The sequence below is a fragment of the Oncorhynchus gorbuscha genome, linkage group LG21 (genome assembly GCF_021184085.1).
Source record: "Oncorhynchus gorbuscha isolate QuinsamMale2020 ecotype Even-year linkage group LG21, OgorEven_v1.0, whole genome shotgun sequence".
Lineage (NCBI taxonomy): Eukaryota > Metazoa > Chordata > Actinopteri > Salmoniformes > Salmonidae > Oncorhynchus > Oncorhynchus gorbuscha.
In genome coordinates, this window is record NC_060193.1 from 35237522 (window position 1) to 35265301 (window position 27780).

At 44.8% G+C, this 27780-nt stretch overlaps 13 non-coding genes across 13 annotated transcripts; 5 read left to right on the forward strand and 8 right to left on the reverse strand.

Moving 5' to 3' along the window:
- Positions 1–17498: 17498 nt before the first annotated feature.
- trnat-ugu lies at positions 17499–17570 on the reverse strand. The gene has a single exon. It is a non-coding gene; the product is annotated as a tRNA-Thr (tRNA).
- Positions 17571–18439: 869 nt separating this feature from the next.
- Positions 18440–18511, reverse strand: trnag-ucc. The gene has a single exon. It is a non-coding gene; the product is annotated as a tRNA-Gly (tRNA).
- A 987-nt stretch (positions 18512–19498) lies between these two features.
- On the forward strand, positions 19499–19570 carry trnap-agg. Its single transcript has one exon. It is a non-coding gene; the product is annotated as a tRNA-Pro (tRNA).
- Positions 19571–19857: 287 nt separating this feature from the next.
- Positions 19858–19929, reverse strand: trnag-ucc. The gene has a single exon. It is a non-coding gene; the product is annotated as a tRNA-Gly (tRNA).
- Positions 19930–20923: 994 nt separating this feature from the next.
- trnap-agg lies at positions 20924–20995 on the forward strand. Its single transcript has one exon. It is a non-coding gene; the product is annotated as a tRNA-Pro (tRNA).
- A 287-nt stretch (positions 20996–21282) lies between these two features.
- trnag-ucc lies at positions 21283–21354 on the reverse strand. The gene has a single exon. It is a non-coding gene; the product is annotated as a tRNA-Gly (tRNA).
- Positions 21355–22372: 1018 nt separating this feature from the next.
- Positions 22373–22444, forward strand: trnap-agg. Its single transcript has one exon. It is a non-coding gene; the product is annotated as a tRNA-Pro (tRNA).
- A 287-nt stretch (positions 22445–22731) lies between these two features.
- trnag-ucc lies at positions 22732–22803 on the reverse strand. Its single transcript has one exon. It is a non-coding gene; the product is annotated as a tRNA-Gly (tRNA).
- A 1363-nt stretch (positions 22804–24166) lies between these two features.
- Positions 24167–24238, reverse strand: trnag-ucc. The gene has a single exon. It is a non-coding gene; the product is annotated as a tRNA-Gly (tRNA).
- Positions 24239–25225: 987 nt separating this feature from the next.
- Positions 25226–25297, forward strand: trnap-agg. The gene has a single exon. It is a non-coding gene; the product is annotated as a tRNA-Pro (tRNA).
- Positions 25298–25584: 287 nt separating this feature from the next.
- trnag-ucc lies at positions 25585–25656 on the reverse strand. Its single transcript has one exon. It is a non-coding gene; the product is annotated as a tRNA-Gly (tRNA).
- A 986-nt stretch (positions 25657–26642) lies between these two features.
- trnap-agg lies at positions 26643–26714 on the forward strand. Its single transcript has one exon. It is a non-coding gene; the product is annotated as a tRNA-Pro (tRNA).
- A 287-nt stretch (positions 26715–27001) lies between these two features.
- Positions 27002–27073, reverse strand: trnag-ucc. The gene has a single exon. It is a non-coding gene; the product is annotated as a tRNA-Gly (tRNA).
- Positions 27074–27780: the final 707 nt, after the last annotated feature.

Genomic DNA, 27780 nt, shown 5'->3' on the forward strand with positions numbered 1-27780 from the left:
TGAACACAGGATGGCCGAGCAGTGATAGTTGTACATTTCCATCACTCGTTGTGTTGATTTCATCATGTCCATTAGGTGATGTTTTTTCACTATAGAATCATATTGTAAGTGCACGTGCATTTGCAATATGTTTCAATGTGCATTTACCATATGAAATTTGACATGCTCAAAAATGCAAAATTGACTGGTCTGATGAACACAGGATGGCCGAGCAGTGATAGTTGTACATTTCCATCACTCGTTGTGTTCATTTCATCGTCTCCGTTAGGTGATGTTTTTTCACTATAGAATCATATTGTAAGTGCACGTGCATTTGCAATATGTTTCAATGTGCATTTACCATATGAAATTTGACATGCTCAAAAATGCAAAATTGACTGGTCTGATGAACACAGGATGGCCGAGCAGTGATAGTTGTACATTTCCATCACTCGTTGTGTTGATTTCATCATGTCCATTAGGTGATGTTTTTTCACTATAGAATCATATTGTAAGTGCACGTGCATTTGCAATATGTTTCAATGTGCATTTACCATATGAAATTTGACATGCTCAAAAATGCAAAATTGACTGGCCAGATGAACTCGGGATGGCCTGACAGTGATAGTTGCTCCTTTCCATCGCTCGTTATATTGACTTCATCATGTCCATTTTGTGATGTTTTTTCACTATAGAATCATATTGTAAGTGCACGTGCATTTGCAATATGTTTCAATGTGCATTTACCATATGAAATTTGACATGCTCAAAAATGCAAAATTGACTGGTCTGATGAACACAGGATGGCTGAGCAGTGATAGTTGTACATTTCCATCACTCGTTGTGTTGATTTCATTATCTCCGTTAGGTGATTTTTTTTCACTATAGAATCATATTGTAAGTGCACGTGCATTTGCAATATGTTTCAATGTGCATTTACCATATGAAATTTGACATGCTCAAAAATGCTAAATTGACTGGTCTGATGAACACAGGATGGCCGAGCAGTGATAGTTGTACATTTCCATCACTCGTTGTGTTGATTTCATCATGAACATTAGGTGATGTTTTCTCACTTTTGCAAAGTCACTGTGCATTTGCAATATGGTTCAATGGGCAGGTACCATCACGAATTTGTCATGCTATAAAAATCCTGCAGGAATGTGAAATTGACTGGCCTGATGAACACAGGATGGCCTGGCAGTGATAGTTGTTCCTTTCCATCACTCGTTGTGTTGATTTCATCATGTCCATTTGGTGATGTTTTTTCACTATAGAATCATATTGCAAATGCACGTGCATTGTTGTGCAACTGGTAACCCAAAAATAAAAATATGGTTGTAAATGCATTTACCGGGACTCCTATTGTCCATGCCCGCTATGGGAGTACCCTACTACGGCCCTCTATCTATGGGGTCCGTCCTGAGTGCTTTATGGACTGTTTAAAATATTCTGATGGATACGCATGTTGTGCAACTGGTGATTGAAAATAGGCACCTGGTAACCCCCCAAAAAATATGCTTGTAAATGCATTTACCGGTCATTCTGATATTAATGCTCGCTATGGGAACACAGGATGGCCGAGCAGTGATAGTTGTACATTTCCATCACTCGTTGTGTTGATTTCATCATCTCCGTTAGGTGATGTTTTTTCACTATAGAATCATATTGCAAGTGCACGTGCATTTGCAATATGGTTCAATGGACAATTACCATATGAAATTTGACATGCTCAAAAATCCTGCAGAAATGCAAAATTGACTGGCCAGATGAACTCGGGATGGCCTGACAGTGATAGTTGCTCCTTTCCATCGCTCGTTGTGTTGACTTCATCATGTCCATTTGTTTATGTTTTCTCACTTTTGCAAAGTCACTGTGCATTTGCAATATGGTTCAATGGGCAGGTACCATCACGAATTTGTCATGCTATAAACATCCTGCAGGAATGTGAAATTGACTGGCCCGATGAACTCGGGATGGCTGGGCAGTGATAGTTGTACATTTCCATCACTTGTTGTGTTGATTTCATCATGTCCATTAGGTGATGTTTTTTCACTATAGAATCATATTGCAAATGCACGTGCATTGTTGTGCAACTGGTAACCCAAAAATTAAAATATGGTTGTAAATGCATTTACCGGGACTCCTTGTCATGTTTTGTCATATATTGTCTTGTCCTTGTGCTTTCCCTTCTGTTCGTTTCCCCCTGCTGGTCTTATTAGGTTCGTTCCCTTTTTCTATCCCTCTCTCTCCCCCTCCCTCTCTCTCTTCTCTCTATCATTCCGTTCCTGCTCCCAGCTGTTCCTCATTCTCCTAACTCACTCATTTAGTCTTTTCACACCTGTCCCCTATTTTGTCCTCTGATTAGAGTCCCTATTTCTCCCCTTGTTTTCCGTTTCTGTCCTTGTCGGATCCTTGTATGATGTTCGCTGTGCTGTGTCCTTGTCTCGCCCTGTCGTGTCTTGTCTCCTTCAGATGCTGCGTGCGAGCAGGTGTCTTAGTCTGCTATGTTCGGTGCCTTCCCGAAGCAACCTGCAGTCAATGGTCGAGTCTCCAGTCTGTCCTCGTTACTACGAGTGGATTTAAGTTTTTTCCTGTTTTGTTTTCGTCTTGAGTTTTCCATGATTATTACCTTTGCCATTTACTGGAATAAAGACTCTGTTTTCGCTAAGTGGCTTTTGGGTCCTCATTCACCTGCATAACAGAAGGATCCGACCAAGAATGGACCCAGCGACTACGGATTCTCGTAACACTGCCGTCGAGATCCAGGGAGCTATGCTCGGCAGATACGAGCAGGAATTGTCTGCTGCTCGTCATGCCGTTGAGACCCTGGCCGCTCAGGTTTCCGACCTCTCTGGACAGATTCAGAGTCTTCGTCTCGTGCCACCAGCTACTTCCTGGTCTGCCGAGTCTCCGGAACCTAGGGTTAATAACCCACCTTGTTACTCCGGGCAGCCCACTGAGTGCCGCTCCTTTCTCACCCAGTGTGATATTGTGTTCTCTCTCCAACCCAACACATACTCAAGAGAGAGAGCTCGGATTGCTTACGTCATTTCACTCCTTACTGGCCGGGCTCGAGAGTGGGGCACAGCTATCTGGGAGGCAAGGGCTGATTGTTCTAACAATTACCTGAACTTTAAGGAGGAGATGATACGGGTTTTTGATCGTTCAGTTTTTGGTAGGGAGGCTTCTAGGGCCCTGGCTTCCCTATGTCAAGGTGATCGATCCATAACGGATTACTCTATAGAGTTTCGCACTCTTGCTGCCTCTAGTGACTGGAACGAGCCGGCGCTGCTCGCTCGTTTTCTGGAGGGACTCCACGCAGAGGTTAAGGATGAGATTCTCTCCCGGGAGGTTCCTTCCAGTGTGGACTCTTTGATTGCACTCGCCATCCGCATAGAACGACGGGTAGATCTTCGTCACCGAGCTCGTGGAAGAGAGCTCGCGTTAACGGTGTTCCCCCTCTCCGCATCGCAACCATCTCCCCCCTCCGGCTCAGAGACTGAGCCCATGCAGCTGGGAGGTATTCGCATCTCGACTAAGGAGAGGGAACGGAGGATCACCAACCGCCTGTGCCTCTATTGCGGTTTGGCTGGACATTTTGTCAATTCATGTCCAGTAAAAGCCAGAGCTCATCAGTAAGCGGAGGGCGGTCCATCTACGCTGGACCGGTTCGGCTGCTTCATGCAGTGCCTTGATAGACTCTGGGGCTGAGGGTTGTTTTATGGACGAAGCATGGGCTCGGAAACATGACATTCCTCTCAGACAGTTAGGGAAGCCCACGCCCATGTTCGCCTTAGATGGTAGTCTTCTCCCCAGTATCAGATATGAGACACTATATTTAACCCTCACAGTATCTGGTAACCACAGTGAGACTATTTCCTTTTTGATTTTTCGTTCACCTTTTACACCTGTTGTTTTGGGTCATCCCTGGCTAGTATGTCATAATCCTCCTATTAATTGGTCTAGTAATTCTATCCTATCCTGGAATGTTTCTTGTCATGTGAAGTGTTTAATGTCTGCTATCCCTCCTGTTTCTTCTGTCCCCTCTTCTCAGGAGGAACCTGGTGATTTGACAGGAGTGCCGGAGGAATATCATGATCTGCGCACGGTCTTCAGTCGGTCCAGAGCCAACTCCCTTCCTCCTCACCGGTCGTATGATTGTAGTATTGATCTCCTTCCGGGGACCACTCCCCCTCGGGGTAGACTATACTCTCTGTCGGCTCCCGAACGTAAGGCTCTCGAGGATTATTTGTCTGTTTCTCTTGACGCCGGCACCGTAGTGCCTTCTTCCTCTCCTACCGGAGCGGGGTTTTTTTTTGTTAAGAAGAAGGACGGTACTCTGCGCCCCTGCGTGGATTATCGAGGGCTGAATGACATAACGGTTAAGAATCGTTATCCGCTTCCCCTTATGTCATCAGCCTTCGAGATTCTGCAGGGAGCCAGGTTCTTTACTAAGTTGGACCTTCGTAATGCTTACCATTTCGTGCGCATCAGAGAGGGGGACGAGTGGAAAACGGCGTTTAACACTCCGTTAGGGCATTTTGAGTACCGGGTTCTGCCGTTTGGTCTCGCTAATGCTCCAGCTGTTTTTCAGGCATTAGTTAATGATGTACTGAGAGACATGCTGAACATCTTTGTTTTTGTCTACCTTGACGATATCCTGATTTTTTCACCGTCACTCGAGATTCATGTTCAGCACGTTCGACGTGTACTCCAACGCCTTTTAGAGAATTGTCTCTACGTGAAGGCTGAGAAGTGCGCCTTTCATGTCTCCTCTGTCACTTTTCTCGGTTCTGTTATTTCCGCTGAAGGCATTCAGATGGATCCCGCTAAGGTCCAGGCTGTCAGTGATTGGCCCGTTCCAAGGTCACGTGTCGAGTTGCAGCGCTTTCTAGGTTTCGCTAATTTCTATCGGCGTTTCATTCGTAATTTCGGTCAAGTTGCTGCCCCTCTCACAGCTCTTACTTCTGTCAAGACGTGCTTTAAGTGGTCCGGTTCCGCCCAGGGAGCTTTTGATCTCCTCAAGAAGCGTTTTACGTCCGCTCCTATCCTCGTTACTCCTGACGTCACTAAACAATTCATTGTCGAGGTTGACGCTTCAGAGGTGGGCGTGGGAGCCATTCTATCCCAGCGCTTCCAGTCTGACGATAAGGTCCATCCTTGCGCTTATTTTTCTCATCGCCTGTCGCCATCGGAACGCAACTATGATGTGGGTATCCGCGAACTGCTCGCCATCCGCTTAGCCCTAGGCGAATGGCGACAGTGGTTGGAGGGGGCGACCGTTCCTTTGTCGTTTGGACTGACCATAAGAACCTTGAGTACATCCGTTCTGCCAAACGACTTAATGCACGTCAAGCTCGTTGGGCGTTGTTTTTCGCTCGTTTCGAGTTTGTGATTTCTTATCGCCCGGGTAATAAGAACACTAAGCCTGATGCCTTATCCCGTCTCTTTAGTTCTTCTGTGGCTTCTACCGATCCCGAGGGGATTCTTCCTTATGGGCGTGTTGTCGGGTTGACAGTCTGGGGAATTGAGAGACAGGTTAAGCAAGCACTCACTCACACTGCGTCGCCGCGCGCTTGTCCTAGTAACCTTCTTTTCGTTCCTGTTTCTACTCGTCTGGCTGTTCTTCAGTGGGCTCACTCTGCCAAGTTAGCTGGCCATCCCGGCGTTCGAGGTACACTTGCTCTATTCGCCAGCGCTTTTGGTGGCCTACTCAGGAGCGTGACACGCGCCGTTTCGTGACTGCTTGTTCGGACTGCGCGCAGACTAAGTCAGGTAACTCTCCTCCTGCCGGTCGTCTCAGACCGCTTCCCATTCCTTCTCGACCATGGTCTCACATCGCCTTAGACTTCATTACCGGTCTGCCTTCGTCTGCGGGGAAGACTGTGATTCTTACGGTTGTCGATAGGTTCTCTAAGGCGGCACATTTCATTCCCCTCGCTAAGCTTCCTTCCGCTAAGGAGACGGCACAAATCATCATCGAGAATGTGTTCAGAATTCATGGCCTCCCGTTAGACGCCGTTTCAGACAGAGGTCCGCAATTCACGTCACAGTTTTGGAGGGAGTTCTGTCGTTTGATTGGTGCTTCCGTCAGTCTCTCTTCCGGTTTTCATCCCCAGTCTAACGGTCAAGCAGAAAGGGCCAATCAGACGATTGGTCGCATACTACGCAGCCTTTCTTTTAGAAACCCTGCGTCTTGGACAGAACAGTTCCCCTGGGCAGAATACGCTCACAACTCGCTTCCTTCGTCTGCTACCGGGCTATCTCCGTTTCAGAGTAGTCTGGGTTACCAGCCTCCTCTGTTCTCGTCCCAGCTCGCCGAGTCCAGCGTTCCCTCCGCTCAGGCGTTTGTCCAACGTTGTGAGCGCACCTGGAGGAGGGTGAGGTCTGCACTTTGCCGTTACAGGGCGCAGACTGTGAGAGCCGCCAATAAACGTAGGATTAAGAGTCCTAGGTATTGTCGCGGCCAGAGAATGTGGCATTCCACTCGTAATCTTCCCCTTACGACAGCTTCTCGTAAGTTGACTCCGCGGTTCATTGGTCCATTCCGTGTCTCCCAGGTCGTCAATCCTGTCGCTGTGCGACTGCTTCTTCCGCGACATCTTCGTCGCGTCCATCCTGTCTTCCATGTCTCCTGTGTCAAGCCCTTTCTTCGTACCCCCGTTCGTCTTCCCTCCCCCCCCCCGTCCTTGTCGAGGGCGCACCTATTTACAAGGTACGTAGGATCATGGACATGCGTTCTCGGGGACGTGGTCACCAGTACTTAGTGGATTGGGAGGGTTACGGTCCTGAGGAGAGGAGTTGGGTTCCATCTCGGGACGTGCTGGACCGTTCGCTGATTGATGATTTCCTCCGTTGCCGCCAGGATTCCTCCTCGAGTGCGCCAGGAGGCGCTCGGTGAGTGGGGGGGTACTGTCATGTTTTGTCATATATTGTCTTGTCCTTGTGCTTTCCCTTCTGTTCGTTTCCCCTGCTGGTCTTATTAGGTTCGTTCCCTTTTTCTATCCCTCTCTCTCCCCCTCCCTCTCTCTCTTCTCTCTATCGTTCCGTTCCTGCTCCCAGCTGTTCCTCATTCTCCTAACTCACTCATTTAGTCTTTTCACACCTGTCCCCTATTTTGTCCTCTGATTAGAGTCCCTATTTCTCCCCTTGTTTTCCGTTTCTGTCCTTGTCGGATCCTTGTATGATGTTCGCTGTGCTGTGTCCTTGTCTCGCCCTGTCGTGTCTTGTCTCCTTCAGATGCTGCGTGTGAGCAGGTGTCTTAGTCTGCTACGGTCGGTGCCTTCCCGAAGCAACCTGCAGTCAATGGTCGAGTCTCCAGTCTGTCCTCGTTACTACGAGTGGATTTAAGTTTTTTCCTGTTTTGTTTTCGTCTTGAGTTTTCCATGATTATTACCTTTGCCATTTACTGGAATAAAGACTGTTTTCGCTAAGTCGCTTTTGGGTCCTCATTCACCTGCATAACACTCCTATTATCCATGCCCGCTATGGGAGTACCCTACTACGGCCCTCTATCTATGGGGGCAGTCCTGAGTGCTTTATGGACTGTTTAAAATATTCTGATGGATACGCATTGTTGTGCAACTGGTGATTGAAAATAGGCACCTGGTAACCCAAAAATGAAAATATGGTTGTGAATGCATTTACCGGTCATTCTGATATTAATGCCCGCTATGGGAACTCGCCTCCCTGCGGACCTGGCATCCTTTCACTCCCTCCTCTCTACATTTTCCTCCTCTGTCTCTGCTGCTAAAGCCACTTTCTACCACTCTAAATTCCAAGCATCTGCCTCTAACCCTAGGAAGCTCTTTGCCACATTCTCCTCCCTCCTGTATCCTCCTCCCCTTCCCCCCCCTCCTCCCTCTCTGCAGATGACTTCGTCAACCATTTTGAAAAGAAGATCGACGACATCCGATCCTCGTTTGCTAAGTCAAACAACACCGCTGGTTCTGCTCACACTGCCCTACCCTGTGCTCTGACCTCTTTCTCCCCTCTCTCTCCAGATGAAATCTCGCGTCTTGTGACGGCCGGCCGCCCAACAACCTGCCCGCTCGACCCTATCCCCTCCTCTCTTCTCCAGACCATTTCCGGAGACCTTCTCCCTTACCTCACCTCGCTCATCAACTTATCCCTGACCGCTGGCTACGTCCCTTCCGTCTTCAAGAGAGCGAGAGTTGCACCCCTTCTGAAAAAACCTACACTCGATCCCTCCGATGTCAACAACTACAGACCAGTATCCCTTCTTTCTTTTCTCTCCAAAACTCTTGAACGTGCCGTCCTTGGTCAGCTCTCCCGCTATCTCTCTCAGAATGACCTTCTTGATCCAAATCAGTCAGGTTTCAAGACTAGTCATTCAACTGAGACTGCTCTTCTCTGTATCACGGAGGCGCTCCGCACCGCTAAAGCTAACTCTCTCTCCTCTGCTCTCATCCTTCTAGACCTATCGGCTGCCTTCGATACTGTGAACCATCAGATCCTCCTCTCCACCCTCTCCGAGTTGGGCATCTCCGGCGCGGCCCACGCTTGGATTGCGTCCTACCTGACAGGTCGCTCCTACCAGGTGGCGTGGCGAGAATCTGTCTCCTCACCACGCGCTCTCACCACTGGTGTCCCCCAGGGCTCTGTTCTAGGCCCTCTCCTATTCTCGCTATACACCAAGTCACTTGGCTCTGTCATAACCTCACATGGTCTCTCCTATCATTGCTATGCAGACGACACACAATTAATCTTCTCCTTTCCCCCTTCTGATGACCAGGTGGCGAATCGCATCTCTGCATGTCTGGCAGACATATCAGTGTGGATGACGGATCACCACCTCAAGCTGAACTTCGGCAAGAGGAGCTGCTCTTCCTCCCGGGGAAGGACTGCCCGTTCCATGATCTCGCCATCACGGTTGACAACTCCATTGTGTCCTCCTCCCAGAGCGCTAAGAACCTTGGCGTGATCCTGGACAACAAACTGTCGTTCTCAACTAATATCAAGGCGGTGGCCCGTTCCTGTAGGTTCATGCTCTACAACATCCGCAGAGTACGACCCTGCCTCACACAGGAAGCGGCGCAGGTCCTAATCCAGGCACTTGTCATCTCCCGTCTGGATTACTGCAACTCGCTGTTGGCTGGGCTCCCTGCCTGTGCCATTAAACCCCTACAACTCATCCAGAACGCCGCAGCCCGTCTAGTGTTCAACCTTCCCAAGTTCTCTCACGTCACCCCGCTCCTCCGCTCTCTCCACTGGCTTCCAGTTGAAGCTCGCATCCGCTACAAGACCATGGTGCTTGCCTACGGAGCTGTGAGGGGAACGGCACCTCAGTACCTCCAGGCTCTGATCAGGCCCTACACCCAAATAAGGGCACTGCGTTCATCCACCTCTGGCCTGCTCGCCTCCCTACCACTGAGGAAGTACAGTTCCCGCTCAGCTCAGTCAAAACTGTTCGCTGCTCTGGCTCCCCAATGGTGGAACAAACTCCCTCACGACGCCAGGACAGCGGAGTCAATCACCACCTTCCGGAGACACCTGAAACCCCACCTCTTTAAGGAATACCTAGGATAGGATAAAGTAATCCTTCTCACCCCCCCCTTAAAATATTTAGATGCACTATTGTAAAGTGGTTGTTCCACTGGATGTCATAAGGTGAATGCACCAATTTGTAAGTCGCTCTGGATAAGAGCGTCTGCTAAATGACTTAAATGTAATGTTAAATGGAACACAGGATGGCCGGGCAGTGATAGTTGTTCCTTTCCATCACTCGTTGTGTTGATTTCATCATGTCCATTAGGTGATGTTTTTTCACTATAGAATCATATTGCAAGTGCACGTGCATTTGCAATATGGTTCAATGGACAATTACCATATGAAATTTGACATGCTCAAAAATCCTGCAGAAATGCAAAATTGACTGGCCAGATGAACTCGGGATGGCCTGACAGTGATAGTTGCTCCTTTCCATCGCTCGTTGTGTTGACTTCATCATGTCCATTTTGTGATGTTTTTACACTATAGAATCATATTGCAAATGCACGTGCATTTGCAATATGTTTCAATGTGCATTTACCATATGAAATTTGACATGCTCAAAAATGCAAAATTGACTGGCCTGATGAACACAGGATGGCCGAGCAGTGAGCGTTGTACCTTTCCATCACAAAATCCTGCAGAAATGCAAAATTGACTGGCCAGATGAACTCGGGATGGCCTGACAGTGATAGTTGCTCCTTTCCATCGCTCGTTGTGTTGATTTCATCATGTCCATTTGTTTATGTTTTCTCACTTTTGCAAAGTCACTGTGCATTTGCAATATGGTTCAATGGGCAGGTACCATCACGAATTTGTCATGCTATAAAAATCCTGCAGGAATGTGAAATTGACTGGCCCGATGAACTCGGGATGGCTGGGCAGTGATTCTGGTTCATCTCAAAGGCTCGTTAGGGTTGATTTCAGAATGTCACTTTTGGTGATGGTACCTCACTGTTTAAACATATTGCAAATGGACAAGAGTCACCAGCAAGTCACCGTCCATCAGTCAATTAGATATCATTCTGACACCAAACTGATACAAACTGACACTAAACCCACTTTTTCCAACCTGTTTAGTAGCCAACTATCACACACTTCAGAGCTGGCCCAAAATTCACAACGCCTTTGGTTCAAACCATGAAAAAACCATAAAACACATAGTTACGTTCTAGCTGCGGGTCCATTTCTTATGTTACGTGTAGGCCTAGCTGAGGCGACCCCGAATCCCAAGTTTCGGCTCGATCGGTCATTTGGTGTCCGAGCAAAACCCTAATTGGTGCTGAAAATCAACTTTTTTCCATGACTTGCTACGGGGTCCTTGAATGAGCTATCGGACAGAAACGTTGGGGTCTGTCTATATGGGCCGACACGGTCGCAATGCACCTAGTCTTGTGTCTCTGAGACATTTCTAAATGTCGCCATTTTCGTAATGGTCCAAATGAATTGAAGTCATTGCAAATGTACGAAGCTGTTTCTCGGTCCGAGAACCGTCTAGAGCCACGTAACTCACCACGCACTATCGACCTGAGGTCTAGAACAGGATTCTAAAGTTTCGGAACTCTAGGTCTGACGGTTCTTTTTTAGCTCGAACAAAGCTAACTATTGGAGGCACTGTCTGTCTCTACAAACCCCAATACGTCCCTCCTTCCAAGTTGTGTGTCTGTGTGATTTAGTTTTCCTTTGAAATTTTATGGGAAAAATGACTGATTTACAGTTCATGGGGGTTGCCTAATCACACATATGAAGTTTTGGACAGATCTGACTTTTTAACCCCTCGAAACAGCCCCTGAGACACCAATTAAGGCACTTCCGGTTGGCACAGGAATCTATAAGTCAACACATATCCTCACTGGGCTATGCTTTTACAGAATCCTGAGTTTTAAGTCCTTACGCTAAGAATTGACTGATTTACACAGGGTTGAATGCACTATGTCTATCAAACTGCAGGCAGGTAATGGAAAAACACTTTTAGGGTGATTTTAACCACTTCCGGTTGGTCCAGGAAGCTTAGAATCAACACAGGTAGACCTCATACTGGCCTGAAGGACTGTCATCAAAGACAGGTTCATACGGCATTCATAACCCATATAGACTTCAGGTTGAATTTAGGGGTGCAGGCAATGTATTCCTATGGGGAGAGAAGTCAATGCAAACTATTTGAAGTAAACACCTTATTTTAACTATTAAGGGTTAATGACACACGGTCAACGTTAGGCTTGCATGGATCGGAAGGACCTTAGGAACATACCTGAGGTCGAATTGTGCTTCTCACCCTAACGGTTCTCTCACTGTCACCCAAAAGCAAATGACGTTGTGGGGCAGGCTTCATTTTGGGCCTACTTTTCTAATGGTCGCTGCGCTCAGACCGAGCGAGCTATGGTCAAGCGGGATATCTCGTTGAACTCGGCACGGCCTAGAGATTATGTTAATGCCATTGCCTGCTCTCTGTGTCTTTGAGAACCGCACTTTTTCACTCCAGCCTTGCTGTGTGTGCGTGTGAGAGCTTTTCTTTGACATCTGCTGGGAGAAATGACTGATTTAAAGTTTAGGAGGGTTACCTGGTCATACATATGAAGTTTTGGAGAGATGTGACTTTTCTAACCCTACAAAACAGACAGTGTGACCCAATTAAAGGCACTTCCGGTTGGCACAGGAAGCTATAAGTAAACACATGTCTTGATTGGCATAAACACTTACAGAATCCTGAGTTTTAAGTCTTTAAGTTAAGAATTGACTGATCTATGATCTACACAGTGTTGAATGCAGTCATTTTCACCTTTGAAGGTTATGTACATCAAAACTCCTTTTGGGTCAATCTAACCACTTCCGGTTGCTCCAGGAAGCTTAGAATCGACACAGGTAGACCTCATAGTGGTCTGATGGACTGTCATAGAAGACAGGTTCATAAGGCATTCATAACCCACATAGGCTTCAGGTTGAATTTAGAGGTGCAGGCAATGTATTCCTATGGGGAGAGAAGTCAATGCAAACTCTTTGATGTAAACACCTTCTTTTAACTGTTAAGGGTTAATGCCACAGGGTCAAGGTTAGGCTTGCACGGATCGGGAGGACCTAGGAACGTACCTGAGGTCGAATTGTGCTTCTCACCCTAACGGTTCTCTCACTGTCACCCAAAAGCAAATGACATTGAGGGCCAGGCTTCATTTTGGTTCTGCTTTTTTTCAAGGTCACTGCACTCAGAGCGAGCTACGGTCAAGCGGGGCGTCTCGTTGAACTCGGCACAGTCTGGAGACTATGGTGATGCCATTTTTTGTGTTGATTTCAGAATGCCATTTTGGTGATGGTCCCTCTCCGTTTAAACATATTGCAAATGTACAAAAGTCAACTAGCAAGTCAGTGTCCATCAGTCAATTAGATGTCATTTTGACACCAAACTGGTACCAATTGACACCAAACCCACTTTTTCCAACTCATTTAGAAGCCAACTATCATATATGTCAGAGCAGGCCCATAATTCACAGCGCCTTTAGTTTAAAACATAATAAAAACGTAAAACACATAGTTACGTTCTAGCTGCGGGTCCAGGTCGGACATTATGTGAAGGCCTATGTGAGGCGACTCCGAATCCCGAGTTTCGGCTCGATAGGTCCTTCGGTGCCCGAGTAAAACCCTAATTGGTGCTGAAAATCCACTTTTTTCCATGCCTTGCTATGGGGTCCTTGAATGAGCTATCGGACCGAAACGTTGGGGTCAGTCTCTATGGGCCGAGCCGGTTTCAATGCACCTAGTCTTGTGTCTCTGAGACTTTTCTAAATGTCGCCATTTTCGTAATGGTCAAAATGAATTGAAGTCATTGCAAATGTACGAGGCTATTTCTCGGTCCGAGAACCTTCTAGAGCCACCTAACTCACCACGCACTATCGACCCGAGGTCTAGAACAGGTTTCTAAAGTTTCGAACTCTAGGTCTGACGGTTCTTTTTTAGCTCGAACAAAGCTAACTATTGGAGGCACTGTCTGTCTCTACAAATCCCAATACGTCCCTCCTTCCAAGTTGTGTGTCTGTGTGATTTAGTTTTCCTTTTAAATTTTATGGGAAAAATGACTGATTTACAGTTCATGGGGGTTGCCTAATCACACATATGAAGTTTTGGACAGATCTGACTTTTTTAACCCCTCGAAACAGCCCCTGAGACACCAATTAAGGCACTTCCGGTTGGCACAGGAATCTATAAGTCAACACATATCCTCACTGGGCTATGCTTTTACAGAATCCTGAGTTTTAAGTCCTTACGCTAAGAATTGACTGATTTACACAGGGTTGAATGCACTATGTCTATCAAACTGCAGGCAGGTAATGGAAAAACACTTTTAGGGTGATTTTAACCACTTCCGGTTGGTCCAGGAAGCTTAGAATCAACACAGGTAGACCTCATACTGGCCTGAAGGACTGTCATCAAAGACAGGTTCATACGGCATTCATAACCCATATAGACTTCAGGTTGAATTTAGGGGTGCAGGCAATGTATTCCTATGGGGAGAGAAGTCAATGCAAACTATTTGAAGTAAACACCTTATTTTAACTATTAAGGGTTAATGCCACACGGTCAACGTTAGGCTTGCATGGATCGGAAGGACCTTAGGAACATACCTGAGGTCGAATTGTGCTTCTCACCCTAACGGTTCTCTCACTGTCACCCAAAAGCAAATGACATTGAGGGCCAGGCTTCATTTTGGTTCTGCTTTTTTTCAAGGTCACTGCACTCAGAGCGAGCTACGGTCAAGCGGGGCGTCTTGTTGAACTCGGCACAGTTTGGAGACTATGGTGATGCCATTTTTTGTGTTGATTTCAGAATGCCATTTTGGTGATGGTCCCTCTCCGTTTAAACATATTGCAAATGTACAAAAGTCAACTAGCAAGTCAGTGTCCATCAGTCAATTAGATGTCATTTTGACACCAAACTGGTACCAATTGACACCAAACCCACTTTTTCCAACTCATTTAGAAGCCAACTATCATATATGTCAGAGCAGGCCCATAATTCACAGCGCCTTTAGTTTAAAACATAATAAAAACGTAAAACACATAGTTACGTTCTAGCTGCGGGTCCAGGTCGGACATTATGTGAAGGCCTATGTGAGGCGACTCCGAATCCCGAGTTTCGGCTCGATAGGTCCTTCGGTGCCCGAGTAAAACCCTAATTGGTTCTGAAAATCCACTTTTTTCCATGCCTTGCTATGGGGTCCTTGAATGAGCTATCGGACCGAAACGTTGGGGTCAGTCTCTATGGGCCGAGCCGGTTTCAATGCACCTAGTCTTGTGTCTCTGAGACTTTTCTAAATGTCGCCATTTTCGTAATGGTCAAAATGAATTGAAGTCATTGCAAATGTACGAGGCTATTTCTCGGTCCGAGAACCTTCTAGAGCCACCTAACTCACCACGCACTATCGACCCGAGGTCTAGAACAGGTTTCTAAAGTTTCGGAACTCTAGGTCTGACGGTTCTTTTTTAGCTCGAACAAAGCTAACTATTGGAGGCACTGTCTGTCTCTACAAATCCCAATACGTCCCTCCTTCCAAGTTGTGTGTCTGTGTGATTTAGTTTTCCTTTGAAATTTTATGGGAAAATGACTGATTTACAGTTCATGGGGGTTGCCTAATCACACATATGAAGTTTTGGACAGATCTGACTTTTTTAACCCCTCGAAACAGCCCCTGAGACACCAATTAAGGCACTTCCGGTTGGCACAGGAAGCTATAAGTCAACACATATCCTCACTGGGCTATGCTTTTACAGAATCCTGAGTTTAAGTCCTTACGTTAAGAATTGACTGATTTACACAGGGTTGAATGCACTATGTCTATCAAACTGCAGGCAGGTAATGGAAAAACACTTTTAGGGTGATTTTAACCACTTCCGGTTGGTCCAGGAAGCTTAGAATCAACACAGGTAGACCTCATACTGGCCTGATGGACTGTTATCAAAAACAGGTTCATACGGCATTCATAACCCATATAGACTTCAGGTGGAATTTAGGGGTGCAGGCAATGTATTCCTATGGGGAGAGAAGTCAATGCAAACTCTTTGATGTAAACACCTTCTTTTAACTGTTAAGGGTTAATGCCACAGGGTCAAGGTTAGGCTTGCACGGATCAGGAGGACCTTAGGAACGTACCTGAGGTCGAATTGTGCTTCTCACCCTAACGGTTCTCTCACTGTCACCAAAAAGCAAATGACGTTGTGGGGCAGGCTTCATTTTGGGCCTACTTTTCTAATGGTCGCTGCGCTCAGACCGAGCGAGCTACGGTCAAGCGGGATATCTCGTTGAACTCGGCACGGCCTAGAGATTATGTTTATGCCATTGCCTGCTCTCTGTGTCTTTGAGAACTGCACTTTTCACTCCATCCTTGCTGTGTGTGCGTGTGAGAGATTTTCTTTGACATCTGTTGGGAGAAATGACTAATTTACAGTTCATGATGGTTACCTAGTCACAACTATGAAGTTTTGAAAAGATCTGACCTTTTTAACCCATGGAAACTGCCACTGTGACACCATTAAAGGCACTTCCGGTTGGCACAGGAAGCTATAAATAAACTCATATCATGATTGGGGTATGCCTTTACAGAATCATGAGTTTTAAGTCTTTACGTTAAGAACTGAGTTATTTACGGAGGGTTTAGTGAGTGTGTGTTATTTCAGAAAATCATAGAAAATCACAGAAATCTCGCAGAGCTCCGCAGCACACTTTAAAAAGATTCGTAAGAACACCCTGCAACTGGATCTGTAACCGTTGGAAAAAAAACACCTATCCGTGAACATCACCAAGGTGTCGTTGTACGATTTCTCTTAAATGACGATAGATAAATGGCTGGTTCTTTTTTTATTGACACCGGAGGCTCCTTGACTTTGACGTGAAGTGGAAAAATAATTTCTCTATTTTCATTTTGGACCTTTAATCCCATATAAATGGCCATAACTCAAAAACCGTTGAGGCCTAGACGCCATCTTGTTCGGGGCCAACTGTCCATTATGCCGCCCTACGCTCACCGAGTTTCGGCTTCTAAATATTTTCAGTTTTCGAGATAAGGCCCCGTCGTGAATCGTGATGTTTTGTCCAATAGCAATATGATTGCTTATGCCCTCTTGTGGGAATTTCCGGGACATCGGAAAAATGACCTAAATCTTATTATTTTTGTAAAACGGAAACCGAATGTCCGACAAAGTTCATTTGATGACTTCCTGGTAGGTCCGGCCCTGCCGCTCGGCCCGACGCCGTCCACGAATTTTACAAATGATTTCGGTCGTCTAGTAAGGGACCGTACATTTGCAATATGGACTTTCTCACTAACCATACAGGTACTGCCGAAATCTTCCCTTAAGGTATGACAGGAAACATATAAAATGGCTCTATCGTAGAGATACTTCCCCTTAATATAATAGTTGTGTTCAAATATTGATACAACATGATTTTTCTACGAAGTCCTCCAATTAATGTAAATTTCCATGGAATTTGAAGCCTTTTCTATAAAGGCACGGATGGGATTTGAACCCATGGTCTTCGGTTTACAAGACGCCTTACCACTTGGCCACCATGCCACTCTATACTGCAATATATCTATATATATCAACATTCTGGAAAGTAGTAGTTGTGCAAATGTGAATTTGGCACACAAACTCAGTGGAGAAAGGACCTCATACATATATAGCATGCACTCCCCTCTGAGCTTCCATCGCATTTAATTTGCAGATAAAACGCAATATCAATACACTGTACATTATATATACACCACTCCATTGAAACTACAATGAAATGATAGCAGCAATTCTTAAAACAGGTACGGACAGGGATCGAAAACATGAACTTCAGTTTTTGAAAATGATGCCATAAAAGTTGGCAACCATGCCACTTCTGTTCTATAAATGTACTAACAGGGATTGAACGCATGTTCTTCAGATTAAAAGACCAAATTATTTAGCACATCTGTTTCCTGCTTAGAATTTCAACATTCTGGAAAGTAGAAGTTGGGTCTTTGCAAAAAAACATGGTACAGATGGGATTTGAACCAATGGTCTTCGGTTTACAAGACCGACGCCTTACCACTGGGCCACCATGCCACTCAATATATATATATATATATACACAAACTCAGTGGAGAAAGGACCTCATACATATATAGCATGCGCTCCCCCTCTGAGCTTCCAAAAACACAATATCAATACACTGTACTTTATATATATACCACTCCATTGAAACTACAATGAAGTGCAATTCATTTGCAGTCTGGACGCGGAGGGGTGAACATCTCCTGCTCTGACTGCAGCTGGAAGGGACTGCTGCGAGAGGACTAGGCCGCCTGTGAGTGCCTTGATAAGGCGGAGCTTTACATAGCATAGACTTACAGATGACCTGGAGCCAGTGAAATGATAGTAGCAATTCTTAAAACAGGTACGGACGGGGGGATCACGTGACCCTTGGACGAGATGTCCACATGAACTAAGAGCTCCGCACAAGTAGTTTCCAATTCCTAATCTTACCTCCACTCCTAGTTCAAACTCATTTAGCTTTAGTAAGAAAAAGTCATGGCGGCTACAAAAGGCGACACTACAGGTGATATTTTTACCCGGACTCGAGTATTAGCGACGGAAAAAGCCTCCAAGAAGAAGCCAGCTTCTGAAAAAACTAGCGCCATTAGCCAGGAGCAAGAGAACCCGCTCCCCTACGAGCAGGCAGATCTTGGGCCACTGGTCGGAACGCCAACTATCACCTCTTGGGCGCAGGACAAGGATAGCTGAATGGTTTTGGCCATGTACTGCAAATCTATTTTCATATGCACTTGTTGGTTCAACGTCGCACAACATTTATTATTTTAGATAAACTGAAGAATGTAGGAGCAATTCTAACTGCCACGAACAACGATAATGATTCAAATGTAATACACTTGAAATGACATCCAGCCCCTAAAACAGATGAATTTCTCATGCTCTGCATTGGCCGGGAATCGACCCTGGGTCAACTGCTTGGAAGGCAGCTATGCTCACCACTATACCACCAATGCTATGTGCAGGTTATTAGCAACATGGAGACATCGACTCATATCTTGACCGTCATTTTTGTGGAAAGTGATCATTCTTTGACCAAACGCATCGTTGGTTTAGGTGTATGATTATGGCTTAGGTTGCGAGAGGTCCCTGGTTAAAACATATATCATTTTAATCAGTACAGGTTACCTTCAGATTAGGCCTGTGACACTTGTGGGGAAAGTAGGGCAAAACGGAGAACATTGCGACAAGTGGGTCACATTACTTTGAAGCCCAAAGATTTTGGATTCTACAAACAGAAGTTGGCACATAGACTGTTCTGACTTCAGACGAGTCTCCTGACACTTGTGGGGGATGTAGAGAAAAATTGAGAATACCACCGTGTTCGTGAGGGTCTCCCCTTTCCAGAGAGTGGTCATGCGAAATTGTAGGTCAAACGGTTCCGAAGCTAGAGATGTTTATGTGAGAAGACCGATTATAGGTATGTCTCATGGTTTGACAAAAACCGATCTAGGTCCACCATCTTTCACTGCAGATATGGAGGGGTAACATAGGCAGTTGTGGAGGATGGAGACGGATACGCTGAGTCTCAATCTCTCTACTTGAAAACTGATCTATTTGAATGGGTATTTTCAACATTAATTTACTTTGATTCACGTACCTTTGCTTCATTTGACTCAAAATAAACGAGTTCCATTCTTTTTGAAGTCTTATTTTTTCATTTTTTCCTTAAAAAAATGATTTGATCTCATTTTGCACTATATTCATTTATAAAAACTCGTCATCAGTTAGCTGTCGCGACTGAAGAAGACAGAATGTGAAAGACACAACAGATGAACTACAGAAGATTTGAACTGAAGCATGGTCAAGAGTTTGGAAGACTGTCATGCTCACAAGTAAAGCACAAAACACTCACATGATGTTCAATCGTTCCAAGCACCGTGGACACGTCAATCGATATCTTCACTGACATTGCTGCAGAAAGAAAGAAAGTATGGGCATAAGGCTCGTTGGTCTAGGGGTATGATTCTCGCTTAGGGTGCGAGAGGTCCCGGGTTCAAATCCCGGATGAGCCCTTTTGCAGATCCTTGAACAAGCTCAGACAGGCAGATCTTGGGCCACTGGTCGGAACGCCAACTATCACCTCTTGGGCGCAGGACAAGGATGGCTGAATGGTTTTGGCGAAGGACTGCAAATCTATTTTCATATGCACTTGTTGGTTCAACGTCGCACAACATTTATTATTTTAGATAAACTGAAGAATGTAGGAGCAATTCTAACTGCCACGAACAACGATAATGATTCAAATGTAATACACTTGAAATGACATCCAGCCCCTAAAACAAATGAAGTTCTCATGCTCTGCATTGGCCGGGAATCGAACCCGGGTCAACTGCTTGGAAGGCAGCTATGCTCACCACTATACCACCAATGCTATGTGCAGGTTATTAGCAACATGGAGACATCGACTCATATCTTGACCGTCATTTTTGTGGAAAGTGATCATTCTTTGACCAAACGCATCGTTGGTTTAGGTGTATGATTATGGCTTAGGTTGCGAGAGGTCCCTGGTTAAAACATATATCATTTTAATCAGTACAGGTTACCTTCAGATTAGGCCTGTGACACTTGTGGGGAAAGTAGGGCAAAACGGAGAACATTGCGACAAGTGGGTCACATTACTTTGAAGCCCAAAGATTTTGGATTCTACAAACAGAAGTTGGCACATAGACTGTTCTGACTTCAGACGAGTCTCCTGACACTTGTGGGGGATGTAGAGAAAAATTGAGAATACCACCGTGTTCGTGAGGGTCTCCCCTTTCCAGAGAGTGGTCATGCGAAATTGTAGGTCAAACGGTTCCGAAGCTAGAGATGTTTATGTGAGAAGACCGATTATAGGTATGTCTCATGGTTTGACAAAAACCGATCTAGGTCCACCATCTTTCACTGCAGATATGGAGGGGTAACATAGGCAGTTGTGGAGGATGGAGACGGATACGCTGAGTCTCAATCTCTCTACTTGAAAACTGATCTATTTGAATGGGTATTTTCAACATTAATTTACTTTGATTCACGTACCTTTGCTTCATTTGACTCAAAATAAACGAGTTCCATTCTTTTTGAAGTCTTATTTTTTCATTTTTTCCTTAAAAAAATGATTTGATCTCATTTTGCACTATATTCATTTATAAAAACTCGTCATCAGTTAGCTGTCGCGACTGAAGAAGACAGAATGTGAAAGACACAACAGATGAACTACAGAAGATTTGAACTGAAGCATGGTCAAGAGTTTGGAAGACTGTCATGCTCACAAGTAAAGCACAAAACACTCACATGATGTTCAATCGTTCCAAGCACCGTGGACACGTCAATCGATATCTTCACTGACATTGCTGCAGAAAGAAAGAAAAAAAAAAGTATGGGCATAAGGCTCGTTGGTCTAGGGGTATGATTCTCGCTTAGGGTGCGAGAGGTCCCGGGTTCAAATCCCGGATGAGCCCTTTTGCAGATCCTTGAACAAGCTCAGACAGGCAGATCTTGGGCCACTGGTCGGAACGCCAACTATCACCTCTTGGGCGCAGGACAAGGATGGCTGAATGGTTTTGGCGAAGGACTGCAAATCTATTTTCATATGCACTTGTTGGTTCAACGTCGCACAACATTTATTATTTTAGATAAACTGAAGAATGTAGGAGCAATTCTAACTGCCACGAACAACGATAATGATTCAAATGTAATACACTTGAAATGACATCCAGCCCCTAAAACAAATGAAGTTCTCATGCTCTGCATTGGCCGGGAATCGAACCCGGGTCAACTGCTTGGAAGGCAGCTATGCTCACCACTATACCACCAATGCTATGTGCAGGTTATTAGCAACATGGAGACATCGACTCATATCTTGACCGTCATTTTTGTGGAAAGTGATCATTCTTTGACCAAACGCATCGTTGGTTTAGGTGTATGATTATGGCTTAGGTTGCGAGAGGTCCCTGGTTAAAACATATATCATTTTAATCAGTACAGGTTACCTTCAGATTAGGCCTGTGACACTTGTGGGGAAAGTAGGGCAAACGGAGAACATTGCGACAAGTGGGTCACATTACTTTGAAGCCCAAAGATTTTGGATTCTACAAACAGAAGTTGGCACATAGACTGTTCTGACTTCAGACGAGTCTCCTGACACTTGTGGGGGATGTAGAGAAAAATTGAGAATACCACCGTGTTCGTGAGGGTCTCCCCTTTCCAGAGAGTGGTCATGCGAAATTGTAGGTCAAACGGTTCCGAAGCTAGAGATGTTTATGTGAGAAGACCGATTATAGGTATGTCTCATGGTTTGACAAAAACCGATCTAGGTCCACCATCTTTCACTGCAGATATGGAGGGGTAACATAGGCAGTTGTGGAGGATGGAGACGGATACGCTGAGTCTCAATCTCTCTACTTGAAAACTGATCTATTTGAATGGGTATTTTCAACATTAATTTACTTTGATTCACGTACCTTTGCTTCATTTGACTCAAAATAAACGAGTTCCATTCTTTTTGAAGTCTTATTTTTTCATTTTTTCATTTAAAAAAATGATTTGATCTCATTTTGCACTATATTCATTTATAAAAACTCGTCATCAGTTAGCTGTCGCGACTGAAGAAGACAGAATGTGAAAGACACAACAGATGAACTACAGAAGATTTGAACTGAAGCATGGTCAAGAGTTTGGAAGACTGTCATGCTCACAAGTAAAGCACAAAACACTCACATGATGTTCAATCGTTCCAAGCACCGTGGACACGTCAATCGATATCTTCACTGACATTGCTGCAGAAAGAAAGAAAAAAAGTATGGGCAGAAAGAAAGAAAAAAAGGCTATGGGCATAAGGCTCGTTGGTCTAGGGGTATGATTCTCGCTTAGGGTGCGAGAGGTCCCGGGTTCAAATCCCGGATGAGCCCTTTTGCAGATCCTTGAACAAGCTCAGACAGGCAGATCTTGGGCCACTGGTCGGAACGCCAACTATCACCTCTTGGGCGCAGGACAAGGATGGCTGAATGGTTTTGGCGAAGGACTGCAAATCTATTTTCATATGCACTTGTTGGTTCAACGTCGCACAACATTTATTATTTTAGATAAACTGAAGAATGTAGGAGCAATTCTAACTGCCACGAACAACGATAATGATTCAAATGTAATACACTTGAAATGACATCCAGCCCCTAAAACAAATGAAGTTCTCATGCTCTGCATTGGCCGGGAATCGAACCCGGGTCAACTGCTTGGAAGGCAGCTATGCTCACCACTATACCACCAATGCTATGTGCAGGTTATTAGCAACATGGAGACATCGACTCATATCTTGACCGTCATTTTTGTGGAAAGTGATCATTCTTTGACCAAACGCATCGTTGGTTTAGGTGTATGATTATGGCTTAGGTTGCGAGAGGTCCCTGGTTAAAACATATATCATTTTAATCAGTACAGGTTACCTTCAGATTAGGCCTGTGACACTTGTGGGGAAAGTAGGGCAAAACGGAGAACATTGCGACAAGTGGGTCACATTACTTTGAAGCCCAAAGATTTTGGATTCTACAAACAGAAGTTGGCACATAGACTGTTCTGACTTCAGACGAGTCTCCTGACACTTGTGGGGGATGTAGAGAAAAATCGAGAATACCACCGTGTTCGTGAGGGTCTCCCCTTTCCAGAGAGTGGTCATGCGAAATTGTAGGTCAAACGGTTCCGAAGCTAGAGATGTTTATGTGAGAAGACCGATTATAGGTATGTCTCATGGTTTGACAAAAACCGATCTAGGTCCACCATCTTTCACTGCAGATATGGAGGGGTAACATAGGCAGTTGTGGAGGATGGAGACGGATACGCTGAGTCTCAATCTCTCTACTTGAAAACTGATCTATTTGAATGGGTATTTTCAACATTAATTTACTTTGATTCACGTACCTTTGCTTCATTTGACTCAAAATAAACGAGTTCCATTCTTTTTGAAGTCTTATTTTTTCATTTTTTCCTTTAAAAAATGATTTGATCTCATTTTGCACTATATTCATTTATAAAAACTCGTCATCAGTTAGCTGTCGCGACTGGAAGAAGACAGAATGTGAAAGACACAACAGATGAACTACAGAAGATTTGAACTGAAGCATGGTCAAGAGTTTGGAAGACTGTCATGCTCACAAGTAAAGCACAAAACACTCACATGATGTTCAATCGTTCCAAGCACCGTGGACACGTCAATCGATATCTTCACTGACATTGCTGCAGAAAGAAAGAAAGTATGGGCATAAGGCTCGTTGGTCTAGGGGTATGATTCTCGCTTAGGGTGCGAGAGGTGCAAATCCCGAGAGGTCCCGGGTTCAAATCCCGGATGAGCCCTTTTGCAGATCCTTGAACAAGCTCAGACAGGCAGATCTTGGGCCACTGGTCGGAACGCCAACTATCACCTCTTGGGCGCAGGACAAGGATGGCTGAATGGTTTTGGCGAAGGACTGCAAATCTATTTTCATATGCACTTGTTGGTTCAACGTCGCACAACATTTATTATTTTAGATAAACTGAAGAATGTAGGAGCAATTCTAACTGCCACGAACAACGATAATGATTCAAATGTAATACACTTGAAATGACATCCAGCCCCTAAAACAAATGAAGTTCTCATGCTCTGCATTGGCCGGGAATCGAACCCGGGTCAACTGCTTGGAAGGCAGCTATGCTCACCACTATACCACCAATGCTATGTGCAGGTTATTAGCAACATGGAGACATCGACTCATATCTTGACCGTCATTTTTGTGGAAAGTGATCATTCTTTGACCAAACGCATCGTTGGTTTAGGTGTATGATTATGGCTTAGGTTGCGAGAGGTCCCTGGTTAAAACATATATCATTTTAATCAGTACAGGTTACCTTCAGATTAGGCCTGTGACACTTGTGGGGAAAGTAGGGCAAAACGGAGAACATTGCGACAAGTGGGTCACATTACTTTGAAGCCCAAAGATTTTGGATTCTACAAACAGAAGTTGGCACATAGACTGTTCTGACTTCAGACGAGTCTCCTGACACTTGTGGGGGATGTAGAGAAAAATCGAGAATACCACCGTGTTCGTGAGGGTCTCCCCTTTCCAGAGAGTGGTCATGCGAAATTGTAGGTCAAACGGTTCCGAAGCTAGAGATGTTTATGTGAGAAGACCGATTATAGGTATGTCTCATGGTTTGACAAAAACCGATCTAGGTCCACCATCTTTCACTGCAGATATGGAGGGGTAACATAGGCAGTTGTGGAGGATGGAGACGGATACGCTGAGTCTCAATCTCTCTACTTGAAAACTGATCTATTTGAATGGGTATTTTCAACATTAATTTACTTTGATTCACGTACCTTTGCTTCATTTGACTCAAAATAAACGAGTTCCATTCTTTTTGAAGTCTTATTTTTTCATTTTTTCCTTTAAAAAATGATTTGATCTCATTTTGCACTATATTCATTTATAAAAACTCGTCATCAGTTAGCTGTCGCGACTGAAGAAGACAGAATGTGAAAGACACAACAGATGAACTACAGAAGATTTGAACTGAAGCATGGTCAAGAGTTTGGAAGACTGTCATGCTCACAAGTAAAGCACAAAACACTCACATGATGTTCAATCGTTCCAAGCACCGTGGACACGTCAATCGATATCTTCACTGACATTGCTGCAGAAAGAAAGAAAGTATGGGCATAAGGCTCGTTGGTCTAGGGGTATGATTCTCGCTTAGGGTGCGAGAGGTCCCGGGTTCAAATCCCGGATGAGCCCTTTTGCAGATCCTTGAACAAGCTCAGACAGGCAGATCTTGGGCCACTGGTCGGAACGCCAACTATCACCTCTTGGGCGCAGGACAAGGATGGCTGAATGGTTTTGGCGAAGGACTGCAAATCTATTTTCATATGCACTTGTTGGTTCAACGTCGCACAACATTTATTATTTTAGATAAACTGAAGAATGTAGGAGCAATTCTAACTGCCACGAACAACGATAATGATTCAAATGTAATACACTTGAAATGACATCCAGCCCCTAAAACAAATGAAGTTCTCATGCTCTGCATTGGCCGGGAATCGAACCCGGGTCAACTGCTTGGAAGGCAGCTATGCTCACCACTATACCACCAATGCTATGTGCAGGTTATTAGCAACATGGAGACATCGACTCATATCTTGACCGTCATTTTTGTGGAAAGTGATCATTCTTTGACCAAACGCATCGTTGGTTTAGGTGTATGATTATGGCTTAGGTTGCGAGAGGTCCCTGGTTAAAACATATATCATTTTAATCAGTACAGGTTACCTTCAGATTAGGCCTGTGACACTTGTGGGGAAAGTAGGGCAAAACGGAGAACATTGCGACAAGTGGGTCACATTACTTTGAAGCCCAAAGATTTTGGATTCTACAAACAGAAGTTGGCACATAGACTGTTCTGACTTCAGACGAGTCTCCTGACACTTGTGGGGGATGTAGAGAAAAATCGAGAATACCACCGTGTTCGTGAGGGTCTCCCCTTTCCAGAGAGTGGTCATGCGAAATTGTAGGTCAAACGGTTCCGAAGCTAGAGATGTTTTGTGAGAAGACCGATTATAGGTATGTCTCATGGTTTGACAAAAACCGATCTAGGTCCACCATCTTTCACTGCAGATATGGAGGGGTAACATAGGCAGTTGTGGAGGATGGAGACGGATACGCTGAGTCTCAATCTCTCTACTTGAAAACTGATCTATTTGAATGGGTATTTTCAACATTAATTTACTTTGATTCACGTACCTTTGCTTCATTTGACTCAAAATAAACGAGTTCCATTCTTTTTGAAGTCTTATTTTTTCATTTTTTCCTTTAAAAAATGATTTGATCTCATTTTGCACTATATTCATTTATAAAAACTCGTCATCAGTTAGCTGTCGCGACTGAAGAAGACAGAATGTGAAAGACACAACAGATGAACTACAGAAGATTTGAACTGAAGCATGGTCAAGAGTTTGGAAGACTGTCATGCTCACAAGTAAAGCACAAAACACTCACATGATGTTCAATCGTTCCAAGCACCGTGGACACGTCAATCGATATCTTCACTGACATTGCTGCAGAAAGAAAGAAAGTATGGGCATAAGGCTCGTTGGTCTAGGGGTATGATTCTCGCTTAGGGTGCGAGAGGTCCCGGGTTCAAATCCCGGATGAGCCCTTTTGCAGATCCTTGAACAAGCTCAGACAGGCAGATCTTGGGCCACTGGTCGGAACGCCAACTATCACCTCTTGGGCGCAGGACAAGGATGGCTGAATGGTTTTGGCGAAGGACTGCAAATCTATTTTCATATGCACTTGTTGGTTCAACGTCGCACAACATTTATTATTTTAGATAAACTGAAGAATGTAGGAGCAATTCTAACTGCCACGAACAACGATAATGATTCAAATGTAATACACTTGAAATGACATCCAGCCCCTAAAACAAATGAAGTTCTCATGCTCTGCATTGGCCGGGAATCGAACCCGGGTCAACTGCTTGGAAGGCAGCTATGCTCACCACTATACCACCAATGCTATGTGCAGGTTATTAGCAACATGGAGACATCGACTCATATCTTGACCGTCATTTTTGTGGAAAGTGATCATTCTTTGACCAAACGCATCGTTGGTTTAGGTGTATGATTATGGCTTAGGTTGCGAGAGGTCCCTGGTTAAAACATATATCATTTTAATCAGTACAGGTTACCTTCAGATTAGGCCTGTGACACTTGTGGGGAAAGTAGGGCAAAACGGAGAACATTGCGACAAGTGGGTCACATTACTTTGAAGCCCAAAGATTTTGGATTCTACAAACAGAAGTTGGCACATAGACTGTTCTGACTTCAGACGAGTCTCCTGACACTTGTGGGGGATGTAGAGAAAAATCGAGAATACCACCGTGTTCGTGAGGGTCTCCCCTTTCCAGAGAGTGGTCATGCGAAATTGTAGGTCAAACGGTTCCGAAGCTAGAGATGTTTATGTGAGAAGACCGATTATAGGTATGTCTCATGGTTTGACAAAAACCGATCTAGGTCCACCATCTTTCACTGCAGATATGGAGGGGTAACATAGGCAGTTGTGGAGGATGGAGACGGATACGCTGAGTCTCAATCTCTCTACTTGAAAACTGATCTATTTGAATGGGTATTTTCAACATTAATTTACTTTGATTCACGTACCTTTGCTTCATTTGACTCAAAATAAACGAGTTCCATTCTTTTTGAAGTCTTATTTTTTCATTT